This window comes from Macaca fascicularis, chromosome 6 (assembly GCF_037993035.2).
Source record: "Macaca fascicularis isolate 582-1 chromosome 6, T2T-MFA8v1.1".
Classification (NCBI taxonomy): domain Eukaryota; kingdom Metazoa; phylum Chordata; class Mammalia; order Primates; family Cercopithecidae; genus Macaca; species Macaca fascicularis.
Genome location: NC_088380.1, coordinates 29,683,108 through 29,695,241, shown reverse-complemented (window position 1 = coordinate 29,695,241; position 12,134 = coordinate 29,683,108).

Here is a 12,134-nt window from a genome sequence, read left to right as displayed (position 1 = left end):
GAGAAAAAGTACCTCAAATTTGAAAATGAGCAAAAGAAAATATGTGCAATATAATTTCAATGCCATATGAGCTATTGTTTAATAAGTCCACATTACAATTATTTAATTATCTGAGGGAATGTGTCTGTGTTACCATTATTTCATTTGACTCCAGACTATGTGATATACATGCTGGCATGAAGATTTCTGTCCCATAGAGAAGAATATAATGGTGTTCAAAATTTTATTGCCCCATAAGACATCTACTTGTTTTATAGTTAACTTGGACACATTATTTTAAAATCCTTTATTATTTTTGTCAAAATGACTTTCAATGCCCAGTTTTTCTAAATGCTCTTTAAGTTAGTTTTATCTTTTTACTGTTTTCCTCATTAGTGAATTAATATATTTTGGACACATTTTCCTGTCATATTTGTATGAGTCATGCGTTAACTTTTTAAAAATTATATTTTGACAGTATAAAATGCAGTCCAGTTCCCCAGATATTTTCTATGTTTCATTACTGAGTTAAATTTTATATATTCAGTGGCCATAATTGAAGCTATTAAATCAAAAAGCCCCTTGCAACTTTAAAAAATATCTAACTTTCTGTGATTGACCAAAAAATTTTAAAAAAGAACTTTTTTAGCTAAGCTTTGATTCCCATATGATTTCACAGCTGACAAAAATAGTGCAAATTAATGTTGAATTTTCTGAAACTCCTCTTTGATCTCAAAACAGTATAGCTGTAGACTTAACACAGCTCAATAATCATTTTAAGAGTCAGATCTGTTCACTCATTCGTGTGTCTTTATTTCCTTTTGTAAGTGTATAAACCCTTAACTCATTTTATCCCATCCCTCTGGCTTGGTGCTTTATGCTCTCTAATTGGAATTACTTTCTTCCAATCTCCTCTGTCCTGTGTTATTTTGCCCACAGAAATCTGTAGTCAAGTGTGTCTGTCCTCTTTCTATTCTTAAAATTCAACTTAGTTTATAAGAAGGATTTAAGCATGAGCTTCTCTTATCAGTCAGGAGCCAAAATATTTCTCATCACATTTCTTATTGCAACTACACACATACATTTAACTCAAAGGCAGCAATACATGAAAATTTAAGATTTAAATATTTTGTCTCATTTACAAAGTACAGTCAGCAGAGTATATTTCCTGAAGTTTATTCCCTTGAAAAAGTATAAACAAATCACAGAATAGATATGCAAATTGTACTTGGGTTGAGGAATCAGTGTCAGGAAATGATGTCGTTTGCACTGTGAAGCATTCACTGTCTTTAAAGTCAAAAGACACGTTTGCAACTATATGGATGTTCCTGAAGCCTGGTATGCTAAGTGAAATAAGCCAGATGCAGAAACACAAATACTGCATGATTTCACTCCTATGTGGAACTTAAGAAGGTTGATCTCACTGAATTAGAGAGCAGCATGGTGGTTACTAGAGGCTGGGGTGGTTCCACAGGGAGGGGCAATTGTAGAGATACTGATCAAAGCATTCGTGTTAGAGTTAGATAGAAGGAATAAGTCCAAGAGCTCTGTTGTACAGCACGGTGACTCTAGTTGATGATGATATATTGTATTCTTGAAAACTGCTCAGACGGTAGATGTTCAAATTTCTCATCACAGAAATGATAACTATGTGTAATTAATGCATTTGTTACTTAGCTAGATTTGAGCATTTCACAATGTATATATACCGAAGAACATCATGTACACAATGAATATATACAGCTGTATATGTTAATTAAAAAATAAATTTAAAAAAGCAGTCACAGCTGATATAATGGTAAAATTTATACTTCTTACTCCATTGAGCATATTACAATTCTTATAGAGGAAGGCTGTTTATAAAATTTCACAGGAAATCATGTTAAAATTTTCATAGTATTGTGCTTGATGTGTTGATGCATTTCTTCATATATGTACTGGCAGCTCAGAGATTTCTTTGTCAATCAGAAGTGGGGGCATTGTTACCGGTGAAAAGCATGGGCACATCACAATGAATCTGTCTGTCTGCCAGATGCACCATCATTGTAAACCAGAGGACCGTATTTCTCCCTTAAAAAATAAGAAACTGACATTCTTAATCATCCAGAATGTCTTTTTCCCTCGTGCGCATCACCTTACTGAAAGGTTCTCTTTGTTCATTTAAAATCTATTCCAAACTCCATAAAAACTTCTCTATGTTTTCTCTTGCAAAGTAGAATATACTTCCTTGGAGACATTATGTGGTTGATGGTTTAGAAAATTATTTTTAATGTCCTTATTTACATACCATCCTTTTCCCATACACAGATTGAGGAGATCAGCAAAGATTAGCTCTTTCTACTATACTCTCTCCCATTCTATGCTTTCTCGTGATTTATTCTGGAAATTAGGATATATTTTATTATTACATAAATCATTATTAAATTATTTGTATTGAAGAAGAATAGAATCATTATGAGTGATACAAATGGATTTATTATGGGGATAGGATCTTACACAATTCTGAGACTGGCTTAAGCAAGTCATATAATTTGTTATCTTGTAACCACACGTAACCAGATGTTCTGGTCTTGACATCAGCTAGTCTGGTTGGCAGGGAGCAAAGACAAACATGAAAAGGGGATATCTGGTTTGGACATGGAAGCTCAGCCGTGTAATCCCAGCACATTGACAGGCCAAGGTAGAGGATCATTTGAGGCCTATATTTCAAAAAAGGAGTATCCAGCCCAAGTGGACCCCTCCAGGGTGAAATGGAATTCATTAAATGATCCGGAATCAATGTTTTTCAATGACCACTTCTATTCTCCAACTTCACTGATGCCAGCAACCTGCAGAAGAACTGGCACACTTTGCCACAGACTTACATATGAACCATGCCCTGAGGAATTGAGGAAAATAAACAAAGGAATGTGGTGGAAGCTGAAGGGATTAAAGCCCAGACACTGCACAAGGAGATCAGCAGAGTTTAGAGAAGCTGAGAGTTCTGAAGCCACTAGTTGCCAACAGGGTGAACCAGCCAAGGTGTGACAATGTGTTTGAGCTGCAGCTGCACCTGATGTTGTATCAACTTTCTGTGATTCATTCTGAGTACTAAATCCTGTGCAAACGACTCTTGAAGCCTAACTTAGAAGCATGCCATCATTGCTTACTGCCTTTTATATCTAAATGTTCCCATTTGTGATGATTTTTATTTATCTCTCATTTGGCCAGGGTACAGTTTGAAAATATTTTTCAGAAAATTAATATGATTAGTAAACTTTCTACATATTGGAGCATAATTTCTCTTTGAAAATCTGTACTATTGTACAATTTTTTGGGTTTCGTTAATAGTGGCCTTGCCATTGTTGCTCCTATTTGCTGCGTTATATTGCTATTGTTATTGTTTACAGGAGCGGTCTAAATACAGATTCATTCCTAATATGCCTATATCTTCTTTTTTGTTTTTTCCTAAAGATGATTATCAGAGCTTCTAGTGATTTTTTGAAATTCATAGTTTTAGTGGTATAGTTAGATATTATTGCATTTCTTTTTTTTTTTTTTTTTTTTTGCTGTAGTAAAATAAACTTTTTTTATGTATGGATTCGTGTCTAGGTCACATCAAAATATTTTTGTTTTCTTTAGTAAATCTCTGAAGCATTTGTCTATCCTAGTGGCGAAGTATTTAAAAAAACTTAGAGTCAATTATTTGTGTGATGAAGCATCATCCATTTTCAGTTCCATGCAGCTGCTCACCTTTACAATTATTTTTTCTTTTCATTTTTTAAAATTGTTATTCTTGTCATCTGCAAAGTAGGAAGAACATCCTGCTTTCAAACACTGTTTCGCTGTATATTAATTAGATTTTCGAACTGAGTTTGTACTTTTCTACTTTTGAGGATAGTTTAAATTTATCACTGTGATTATTTGCATCATCATTCCTTTTTTCAAAAATCTGATGAAAATTTATTTCAATATTCATGTAAATACTTTCCTTCCTGTCTTCCATTTTTCTTGATCCTTTCTTGATCTTTCTCTCCCAACCTCACCAAGCCCAGACTTATTTTATGCATTTTTGTGAGGTGAGTGAGATAAATAAGAACAGCTAAAATCTACTCTTAGCAAATTTTTAGTACACAATACAATATAATACAGTATATTAACTGTAGTCATCATGCTATACTTTAGATCTTTAGATTTATTCATTGGACATAACTGAAAGTTTGCATCCATTGACCCATTTCTCCCCATTTACTGCCCCTCCCCACCCCTGGCTACCAATATTCTATTTTGGTTTCTATGTATTCAACCTTTGTATTGATTCTACATATAAGTGAAATTGTACAGACATTTTCATTCTGTTTCTAGCTTATTTCACTGAGCATAATGTCTTCCAAGTTCATCCTGGTTTTTATTTTAAATAAATGACAGTATCCTCTTTTTAAGGCTGAATAGTGTTCCATTATGTATGTATACTATAATTTTTAATCCATTTATTCATTGATGGATACTTAGATTGTTCCTATACCTTGACTATTATGAATCATGCTGCAATGAACACAGATGTGTAGATTTCTCTACAAGGTGCTGATATTATTATCTTTGTGTATTTACCCAGTAGTCAGATTATTGGATGTGACAGTTCTATTTTTAATCTTAGGAACCCCCATACTCTTTTCTACAATGGCTCTACCAATTTCTCTTCCTACTGACAGTGTACAAGAGTTTTCCTTCCCCACACTCTTAAACAGTACTTTTTATCTCTTGTCTGTTTTATTGTAATCATCCTAACAGGTGTAGGGTGATATCTCACTGTGGTTGTGATTTATATTTCCCTAATGATTAGCAATATTTAGTATCTTTTCATATACCTGTTGACCCTTTTTATGTATTCTTTGGAAAAATGTCTGTTCAGGTTTTTTTGTCCACTTGTAGTCAGGTTTTTCTTTCTTTTTTTTTTTTAATTACTATTAAATTGTTTGAGTACGTTACATATTTATACAAAATATTGCATATGTATTTTGCAAAATATTTTGCATAAATATGTAACGTACTCAAACAATTTAATAGTAAATAAAAGAAAAAAAACCTGACTGCAAGTGGACAAAAAACCTGAACAGACATTTTTCCATTCTTTTGAATATTCTTGTTGTACAATTATATCATTTGAAAGTAAAATATTTTTATCAGACAAATAATTTTCAAATCGTTTCTCCCAATCCATAGACTGTCTTTCCTTCTATTCATTGTTTTCTTTGTTGTGCAGAACCTTTATAGTTTAATGTTGTTGCACTTAATTATATTTGCTTTTGTTGTTTGAACTTTTGGTGACATATCAAAAAAAAAATTATTACCAAAGCCAATGGCAAGGATCTTTTCTTCTGTTTTTTCTTTGAGAGTTTTACAGTTTTAAATCTTTAAGTGCAGGCATTTAATCAACTTTAAGTTAATGTTTGTATATGGTATAAGAAAAGAGTCCAGCTTCATTCTTTTGCATGTTGATATCCAGTTGCTCTAACACCATTTATTAACAAGACAGTACTTTCCTCATTGTGTCTTTTGATGGCTTTGTGGAACATTAGTTGATCACACATGCTTAGATTTATTTTGGGGATCTCTATTCTGTTCCATTGGTCTATGTGTCTATTTAATTAAAGTATCATAATGTTTTAATTATAACTGTGTAATATAATTTGAAATCAGGAAGTGTGATGAGTTTGTCTTTTTCTCAAGATTGCTTTCCCTACTTGGGGTCTATTGACCTTCTATATAAAATCTTAATTTTCTTTTCTGTTATGTGAAAAGGCCATTGGAATTTTAATAAAAATTTCATTGAATATGTAAAGTGCTTTGGGTGGAATGAATATTTTAACTATATTAAATCTTTCAATCCGTGAACACAAAATAGCTTTCTATTTATTGTATCTTCCTTAATTTTTTAATTACCATTTTATAGTTTTCAGAGTACAAGTGTCTTACTTCCTTTGATTCCTGAATATTTGTTATATTTGAAGAATATGTTGTTATTGACATACAGAAATGCGACTGATTTTTGTATGTTGATTTTATATCCTGCTACTTTGCTGAACTTATGACCATATTAGCAAAAGTTTACAATATATTAGAAAATATAATCCAAAAATATATAAGATACATGATAAACTATGTCCAATTGTTTATTCTGAGGATGCAAGTCTGGTGAAATAATTGAAAATCAATCGATTTATTTTGGCATATGCAAAATCTAAAGAAGAAAAAAGATTGTATCAATTGATGCAGAAAAAGAATTTAGCATATTACAAATAATAATGGCTCTTCATGAAAAAAAATCTGACTAAACAATAATTAGAAGGGAATATACTTGACTAGAAAGGTGCTAACATAATGCTTAATGATGAATAACTGTAAGTTTTCACTATAAGATCAGAAACAAGGCAAAGATGACCTCTCTGATTACTCCTATTCAGTACTGCACTGAAATATTAGCCAAACGAAAAGGAGGAGAGAGCAGAGTGGAGGGGGAGAGAAGAAGATACCCATTGGAAATAAATAAAAACTTATATTACTTGTTCTTATTAAGCGTAGCATAGAAGATTGATAATTTCAACAAAGTAAGTTAAAGGTAATTAGTGGCCAATCTGGATTCTGTACACAGAATCAAAGGTATATCATTTCCAATTTCAGTTTTTATAAAAATGCAAGTTTGGCTTAAAATACAAAAGTAAATTACTAAAATTTTTCATATTTTCAAATTAAAGGAACACATCATATACTAATTATAGTAGATGTAGAAAAATAACTTTTAATGAAAATGAATAACCTTTACAGTAAAGTTAGCAAATTTAAGAATAGAAGCTAACTTTCCTAAGCTATCAAAGATATGTATGAAAACACTATGTTACTACTTTGAAAGCTTTGAGATGTTGAGAATAGAAATAAGATATTCTAGAAACTGAGTTTTATTGAACATTGTACTAGATGTCTTAGCCAGCTTATTAATGTATGGAATAAAACTATGTTAATTGGAAAGTAGGATAAAAATATTTTACTTTCAAATGATATAATTGTATAACAAGAATATTCAAAAGAATCTGTTATATCAAATTATTATAATTTATAGGATAATTCAGCAATTTGTTGGATACAAATTAAAAATGAAAAATCAAGTACAAATTAACAAAACTCAGTAATTCAACTTTTGGGTATATAACCAAAAGGATTGATGGCAGTATCTCAAAGACATATGTATACATGCGTGGACACAGCAGCATTATTCACAACAGTCAAAAGGTAGAAGCATAAACAAAATGTGGTATAGACATACAATGGAATATTATTCAGCTTTTAAAAAGAAGGAAATTGGCCGAGTGCAGTGGTGCACGCCTGTAATCTCAGCACTTTGGGAGGCCAAGGCAGGCAGATCACCTGAGGTCAGGAGTTCAAAACCAGCCTGGTCAACATGGCGAAACCCCATCTCTACTAAAAAATACAAAAATTAGCCTGGTGAGTGGTGTCAGGTGCCTGTAGTCCCAGCTACTCAGGAGTCTGAGGCAGGAGAATTGCTTGAACCTGGGAGGGAGAAGTTGCAGTGAGCCAAGATGGTGCCACTGCACTCCAGCCTGGGCAACAGAGCAAGACTCCATCTCTAAATAAATAAATAAATAAATAGAAGAAAATTGCATATATGCTAGGGTTAGGATTAGAGTTTACATAGATAAACTTGGTGGACATTATGTTAAGTAAAATAATCCAGTTGTGAAAATGCAAATATTTAATAATTTAATTTATATGAAATGACTAAATCAGTCAAATTTATAGAGACAGAAAGTAGATTAGTGGTTGCTAGGTGCTAAGGGAGTAGGTTATGAAGTAGAATTGTTGTTTAATGGGTGTAGAGTTTCATTATTGCAAGATGAAAATATAATTCTGATGATTGGTTTCACAATGTATAGATGTACTTAAAACAACTGAACTATACACTTAAAATAGTTAAGATTTTAAATTATATATTACATGTATTTTAGCAAAATTATTAAAAATCAAGGGCATTTCTATAAACCAGCAGTAACATATAGACACTGTATATTTTTAACAACATAACATTTTTTTTTTCAGAGTCATTGTTCTGCAAATCTCCCAGGTTCACCTTTCAGAAAGCTATTGGAAAGAGCATCCTTGAAGCTAAGTCATTCATATCCTCTGCGTAGGACCCTTATATATGGTTATTCCATTTATATATTTTTTTCAAAAAATCAAGTCTCCCTGAATAAATCTAACAAAATCTATGAAAGACCATATATGTATATAGGTAAATTATAAATTTTATCACACATCAAAAACAAAATAAATGATAAATGTAGATGTAAATATGCATTTTCATATTCATGGATTGAAATACTATATAAATGACTTTTCTCCAAGTTGATATACAGATTTAGCAGAATTCAATTAATACCGTTTTTTCTGTGATATATGCTTACATGAACTGATAGTTTTTAAAATTTGTATAAAATTACTATATAAAAATTATTTTTAAAATGTATGTAGAATTAAAGGAGAATAATAAAGCCATAAAAGATCTTCACATACAGTGACATTATTATATATGAGAATTTTCAGATTAACCTGAAAAATGATTGACTTTTATAAATAAGAAATATAAGAAGAGCACCATTTTAATATTGTGACAATTTGATATTATAATAAGTTGATATTCCAACATGGTATTTCAAGGTGTAATAAAAAGATTATTGGATAATAATTGTGTGGTTTCTTTAGATTTTTCTAAATTTATAGTTTTTAATCTGTGGAAGGCAAAAATGGTGTTTTATTCATCATCAGTTTTTGATGATCAGAGGAAATATTAAATAAGACATAATAGACATAATGTAATCATTGGTTGATTTTTTTTTGTATAAAGAAAACACTGAAAATAATAAAAACTTCATACTTTGTGAAAAACAAACAAGCAACCAACACCACTAACAACAAAGTTTTTAAATCTTAATCTTTACAAACTTTACTGTTTGCTTATTTCAAATTGCACTTAGCTGAATTCATAACTCTTAAAATAACACACATTTTAATATCATGTAATCATTCTTCTCAGATTTTTTTCCTTTCCTGACTGCATGTATTATTATCTTTACAAAGTTCAAGTATATAAAACTCTTTAAAAAGATTTTTAAATTAAATCTTTTTATTTTATCAAAATAAAATAAAATTTTAACAAATTCTAATGATGTTATTTTATCTATTTCAAATAGAGCAAATGTAATAGGATTCTCTGATATTAATTCACATTATCTTAAAACTTCATATGAAGTATTAATTTGCTAGAGCTGCTGTAATACTATAGACTGGCTGGCTTAAGCAACAACACTTATTTTCTCATGCTTTTGAAGGCTGGAAATCCAAGTTCAAGGTGCTGATGGGTTTGGTCTCTTCAAAGGCTTCTCTCTTCCTCCTTTGCTTGCAGATGTCAAGCAACCATCTTTTCTGGGTCCTCAGGTGGTCTATCTTCTGTGCACTCAAATCCCAGGTGTCTCTTCCTCTTCTTCAAAGGATACCAGTCCTGCTAGATTAAAGCCTTATCCTAATAGCCACACTCTTTAAAGGTCCTGTCTCCAAAACCAGTCACATTCTGAGGTACCAGGAATTAGACCTTCAACATAAAAACATTAGGGGTGATCACAATTAAGTCAATAACATATGGGTATTTAAAGTTCAAACTCATTGAATTTATTTCACAGTTTTTAACCTCACTTTCTATTATGTCCTTTTTAATTTTATGCATATGGTTTAAAATTTAACAACAAAGAAACACAAATTAATTTTTATATTTTGCTGATAGATTTACTTAGTTTATTCTGAACTTACAAGAAAAGTTTTAGTACAGGCTTACCTTATTTTACTGTGCTTTGCTTTATTATGCTTCACATAAAAAATTCAAAGCCAATTTTCAAATTGAAAGTTTCTGGCAACCCTGCCTTAAGCCAGTGTATCAGTGCCATTTTTCCAACAATATATGCTCACTTTTTGCTTCTGTGCCAAATTTTGGTAATTCTTGCAATATTTCAAACCGTTTCTTTATTATTACATCTTCTTGGTGATCTGTGATCAGTGATCTTTGATGTTACTATTGTAATGATTTTGAAGCACCACAAATCACCCCATATAAGATGGCAAACTTAACAGGTAAATGTGTGTGTTCTTACTGCTCTACTCACTGGCCACTGTTCCATCTCTCTCCCTCTTATCAGGCACCTCCTATTCCCTGAGACACAACAATATTGAAATTAGGCCAATTAATAAGTCTACAGTGACTTCTAAATCTTCAAGTGAAAAAAAAATTTCATGTCTCTCACTTTAAATCAAAAGCTGGACATAATTTAACTCTTTCAAGAAGGCATACTGAAAGCTGACATAGGATGATCTGGAGAAAATGGCAGATGGGAGACAGCACTAATGTGCAACTTCCACTTGGATGGACAGAGCAACATCTGGAGACTCACATTGTGAACTTTTGCTCTAAGAACCACTGCAGGAACATACCAGGAAAACTGAAAGAATTAACAGATGCTTTGAAAGAAACAGTTTGCTGCTGCAAATGCCACATGACAACCAAAAAACTGTGAATTTTCAAAGTGTGAGAGGGGAAGAACTTAGCCTCTGAAAACACATCCCCACTGGGGAACCTGCAAATCCAGATCAAAGGAGAAGGGTTTAACCTTACCTAGAGCTGAAATGGGTTTAGGGAGCCAAGTGAAATATAAAAGTAGAACAAGCAGTGGGAAGAGCCTTGTGGTCACTCCCAGTCCCCAGCTAGAACCCAGGGAAGCCATTCCTGGCCTTATTTCACAGAGGTCCTTGGGGAATGGAAGGCAGCCAAAAAAAGAAATGAAATAATGGCATTCGCAGCAACCTGGATTGAGTTGGAGACCATTTTTCTAAGTAAAGTAACTCAGGAATTGAGAACCAAACATCATTTGTTCTCACTTGGAACTGGGAGCTAAGATATTTGGATATAAAGGCATAAGAATGATATACAGACTCTGAGAACTTGGGAAGGTTGGGAGTGTGGTGAAGGATAAAAGTTGTCGAGCAATTGAACAATGATGGAAAGAATGTGTTTAAAGAGAGCAGTTATCTCCAGAATGCTCTTGCATACCACCTGAAAGAAGTTTATGCTCTACAAAAACACTCTCAGAGGTTGCAATAGCATCAAATCCTTTTACATCAAAAGGAGATTATTGAGCTCTTGGTTAAGGAAAAGATTATGCAGCTTACCCATTAGAAAACACAAACCCAAACACTTCAGAAGAAGGTAGTAAGGTTGGAGACTGCTCTAAGTTATATGTCCAGACTTTGAGACTGAAGCGTTAAAACTGCAGCAACAGCAATGATAGAGAACCAATCAGGTTACAGGTAAACTGACAAGCAGTAGCAAAGTCAGGTGAACAAAAGAAAAATGAATTGAGTGAAGAAGCTGGCCAAGAACATACTAGGTGAGAGAACAGAACTGGACAGTTCTTTTTTAAATGCCCTACATCAAGTGAAATAACAGATCCTATTTATCAGGAAGCATTTGAATTGAAAGCTCAAGGGGCTTTCAATTACAATTGAGACCAGCACTTACAGAAAGAATGGAATATCGCCAAATCATAACAATTGATGACAGAGAGCCCAACATCAATAGTGAAACAGGCTCTTACAGAGACAGAAATTGGCAAGTATTGAAGGAAATATGAATATTGGAGATTTGATCTGGGAGCAGAATGAGAAAGTAATGCTATTTCTCTTTGCAAAAATAAATAGTTTTGTTTTTAGGAAATTTGGCCAGATTTCTAGGCCTCTAGTTCTAGACTGTGTTGTCTCTGATGGTGGAGAAAAAAAAAAAAATGGGGAATGAAAGTAATCTTCAAGATCAAGCTTTCATCACCTGGCAATACTCTATCAGATCCTTTCATGAAATGATGTTTCCTAATATTCTGAAAAAAAAAAAAAATTACAAGCGTCTGGCACAGGAACCTTCTGAGAACCACAGATGAACAGCAGGTAACTCCACAGAAACTGTGGGCAGGCATTTCCTTGTAGAATTCTTACTTCCAATTATGTTCAAGAAAGTATCTTAAAGGAAAGAAAGTTAACTCAGAAGTTACCTGTTTGCCACAGAAATT